Here is a 4,761-nt window from a genome sequence, read left to right as displayed (position 1 = left end):
AATAAGTGTACCTGCTTTTGTCAGATACTTTCTTTCAACAGTATTAGCAGGAGACAAAAGAGACTTAAAGCCTAGCCATCACAGCAGAGCAACTAGTGAGGACTTTGGCCAAAACTGTTTAGCAGAGGAGGCAAAAAATATCCTACCAAAGCATACATAAATATCTTTCAAGATTCAACAGATGAGTTTATGTAACAATTTAATTTTTAAGTCACATGTCAGATCACAAGAGTTAACGTTGGAAAGAAATGTGTCCCTTAGCCAGACAAGCCTCATCAAATTCTTGGTCTCAAAACAGAAAAAAATGTATACATGCTGCAGAGATTAGCTGCCCAATAATGTTCTCTGTTGTGTATGAATACTTACAGACAACCTCGGGCTGCTATGGGAGAGCTGAGCTTCTCAAATTATTTCATAAAAGGCAGATGTGGGATTGCCCAGGCTTCAAACACTGGATACAGATTGGTCACAATTACTTCTGAAGATATACATACTCTCATAGACTGTCTTGGGTTTAGCAGTCAGTCATGTGTATTTCCCCTGAAAAGCTGGAACAATAATGAAGACAGTATTTGTCAGCTTTAATAAAGTAGTATACTCCCTTGGAGCTGGCTGCAGAGCACTGCTTAACATGTATGCCTTTCTGAGGTGCCATTCTCTTCACAGTAAATGAAAAGCTAGAAGCCAAAAATTGCATATAAAGGGAGCACAGCTATCGAAAGTTCTTCTTACACCTTGTCAAGTTTGGGTGCTTTCACCATATCTCTCTAAAAAAAATTTGCATACATTTTTATGCCATCTACATATTCCAAAAGAATACAGTAAGTGATAAATGCTGCTGTCAGCTGTTCTGTGCTGGAACAGATTTGACAGCAGCCAAACTGACTCCAGCTATGCAAAGAAAGCGTACTCCAGCATCAACAGCATTCAAAATATCAACCTGGGATTTGAAAAAAAATGCTTGCATGTGAAGGTACCTACCCATCCTACAAATCCAAAGGGAGTTTGGACATGGAATGAGTGAATGAATTGCCAGCACCCGAAGCTAGGAAAAAGTATGCACAGTGTGCCCGTATGCAAAGTTTGCAAAAAACTATTACTACTAGCCGTAAAAGAAAAAGCCCAAATGAGTTTCAGATACAGAACTACAAAATGAAACTGATGATAGTAACATGATTTGGTGTAAAATTGTCAAACAAAGGGGATTAATTCTTTGAGGAGTTCTCTAGTTTGGCTGGGAAAATGGTTCAGAATAGTAATCTTTGCTTTAACATACCATAGCAGGCTATAACCCTGAGCACACATTGAGGGGATTGAGGACTGGCTAAATTGCCATTCTTGGTAGAAAGTTGGTAAGCGGAGAGTGATTATTTAAGGGACCGGTTTCTATTAGATTTCTACTGATACCACTAGCTGACTCTTTGCTATTTGATACTTTGAGCAGTTTTGAAATAAATGCAAAAATCACTGCAGAGCGTTGTGAGGATGACATGAGCAAACAGTCCTATAGGGATGGGACAAGCTGGTAACCTGAACAAACAGAAATGTGCTTTAATGCAGCCAAATGTGAAGTTACACATTTAAGAACAGAAAATGCAGGCAGGTTTCTGCAGGCTGAAAGGATTGTCAAGGATACCATGGGCACGCAGGTCGACATGGGCTCCAGCAGGATGTTGTGGCAAAAGACTTAGTACAATCTTTGAGCTGAAAACAGGACTGAAAATGGGGAGTGGGGAAGTGATTTGTCCCTCCCTCGATCTGGTGCTGGACAGATGCTACATCATTGCCAGGGAACAGCTTTTATGTTTTTTAATTATTTAGAAACTGGATTACATAAATAGCCAAAAAAGTTATTTGAGATGAGGAGTTTAATCTCCACCTGTGTTGAGAACTATTATTTGAAATGTCTTGAGTTAGGTTTAAGACAAAAGTTGTGATGAGTCTTGATTATGTCACTACTATAATGAGTAAATTAAGCAGATGTGGTGGGCAGCGTAAGGGAGGTTCCCTACGGAGTCCCTGCTCCGAGGCTGGCTCTAGCCAAGAGAGTAGGATGCCACAGCCTGCCCATCCTGTGCTGCAGTCAGCTGGGAGGTGACTTCACCCCTAAGGTAAACTTTGCTGAAATTTTGTTCAGGATGGATATAAAGAAGCCACTAAGCTCTTTTATGTAGCCATGAGCTCAATAGTCGCTCCACCCCACCAAAGAAAGGCACAAGCCACCCCCACCCCCTCCACCCAGATGGCAAGGCTTGAGCAGATGCTAAACCCCATGTTCAAACAGGTTTCCCAGGGGACAGAGGCTGAAAACAAGATTCAGCCATTAGCTGGTGGAAGTGGATGCAAGTGGAACAGCAGGAATAGAAATGAACAGAAATGAAGCAGCAAAGAAACAGTCACCAATAGAGCTGATGATATTAAGGTCCTGATTAAATGCCAAGGAGATAGAGCTTTTATAGAGCTTTTGGACCAATGGTTTATTTAAAAACACACACACACACACAAAAAAACCCCACAACAACAACAAAAAACCCACAAAACCCTCAATTCTGATATATGATTCTTCTGACTTCAGAAAAACTGGACTTACAAGTGTGTTTTTTATAAACATCTCTTAAAAGTTGCAGCACTCCCTCATCAATTCTTACTTTTAACAGTTAACTGTGCACAGCAAGCTGTGAAAAAAGAGCAACAGTATGTCCTCAAGAAGAAAATCCTGGGTACTGAACAGCTCTTTAGTGAAGAAATGTGCAACAGGATCAGATGCATAACAAATTAAATTAAAGAATCACTGGAACAAATTCCGTGGCAGTAATCAGTACTCTGTCTCTCTTCTGTCTGAGACTGGATGCCATTTCGGAGCTTCAGTCAAACAGACAAGATTAGGGCTTTAATAAAGCATAAAAGTTGAATTGCCAGTACTGTACAGGATGTTGGGAGAGATGATGTGATCATAAACTGCACAATGGTTTGGTTTTTGCTGTTCGCTTTCAAGTGAGATGTATCTGCTCAGTTTCCGCGATGCGGCAGACCAGCTAACCCAGCCCAGAACCTGCTTCAGGCTGTGCGCGACAGGCCGTGGAGCAGCAGTGCCTATAGCTACCACAATTTTACCTCCTCCTCCCTCATGTGTTGTTTTCTGCCCTGTTTATCTATACGTGCATCTATGCTTTTAGCTTTCCCTTCTTGTGATACGGAGTCCTCTCCAGCTCTGTAATTCTACCCTCTGCCAAACTGTGCGAAAATGTACGTTGCTTCATGCAGGGAAAATGAAACAGAAAGAGGTAGTTTCAAATAAACCTCAGTGGCACATAGATAGAGACAGTGAATGTCAGACACTAGGAAAAGGTGAATTTTGTGCGCAAAAACATTGAATTTCATGGCCTTTAGGGAAAACGCCAAATTTACAAAGCTGCGGAACGGTGGATCTGTGACACCCTGGAGAGATAAGCAGGGGATAGTAACTGGTACTTGCAGCACCAAGATGGCACTAACACTTTATGCTTTTTTCATGTATTTAATTCACTTGCCCAACCACAGAAGTGGCGAGTGCAGCAAACGGAATGTGCTATATTATTGTGAAATGAAAACTAGCACTGAAGAAGACAGAATTGCTGCAAGCGAATACAACATACCCTCAGAATAATGACTGTGATCACTGTGTTCTCCAAGAATGTTTTCTCTTTATACGCATTATGGGCATGGTTTTATTTTATTTTTGCAAGAAAACAAGACTGCCCTTTCCTTATCGTTTCTTAAGTAGGACCCCAAGCTCATCTCATTTTTTATGACTGTTCCTAAAATTGACACCTGTGGATCAAATGTAATGTGGACTTTAAATTTTGAGGAAGCAAATTTATAGAAAATCTAAGTATAGGGGATGTGCATCCATGATTTAGCAGTGTTCAAGCAGACGCTGATTTTTTAAAACACAAGCTTTCTAATGCAGTTTTTACAGCCAAGATGCAGCAATAAGCTGAAATTATTCAGAAATAGCTGTGAAGATGTTCAGGCTGGGGAACAGGCAAAAATTTTTAAAGCTTCCTAGGAGTAAAAACGTATATTTAAGCTATAACTTTAGTTGTATTGTTACATGTGTGTTCAAATGAGACTTATGCAGGCTATATGTCCATTTATCTAAGTATAATGTTTCTTTCTATTTAATAGGACAGAGTGCAAGTTAGTCCTATTTAGAATAATTTTAGTCTTTATAATCATATCCTGTTTGCATTTAAACTGATTAACTAGCTATGAGTACAGTAGAACAGGACTAGGATTTTATTGTATTAAAAATTCACCCGGAATAAATTCTCACTTAGGAAAAGCTTTTCATTTGCAAGGAACTACATACACGCATTAAGAATCTTAGTAATCTAGTAATGTAGCATTCTATTTATTAACTCATTCCAGTCTGTACAACTCTACGCAGTTCCCTCCGTAACGCATCTGCGTTGAGAAAGCGTGGCACCATGGCTCCTCAGCAGCAGGCACGATCGCCTTTGGAGCAGTTCTGGAGTCCTGGAAGCAGTGGAGGCTGAGGCAGCCAGGGGTGGTCACAGCCGTGGTGAAGACCCTCCGGTATGCTCAGGGCTGCCCACACCCCTGGCCATCAGTTCCTAATACTGCTGTGAGGTGACACCCCAAGCCAGTACGCTGGGGAGCTCCGTTTCCTTCAATTGCCAGTAGGTATTTACACTATGCAGTGTTCCACAGACGGTGAGCGGCATGGATGTCACCGGTAGCAGTGAGATGTAGATGAGA

This window comes from Falco peregrinus, chromosome 9, assembly GCF_023634155.1.
Source record: "Falco peregrinus isolate bFalPer1 chromosome 9, bFalPer1.pri, whole genome shotgun sequence".
Lineage (NCBI taxonomy): Eukaryota > Metazoa > Chordata > Aves > Falconiformes > Falconidae > Falco > Falco peregrinus.
This window is presented reverse-complemented; position numbering follows the sequence as displayed.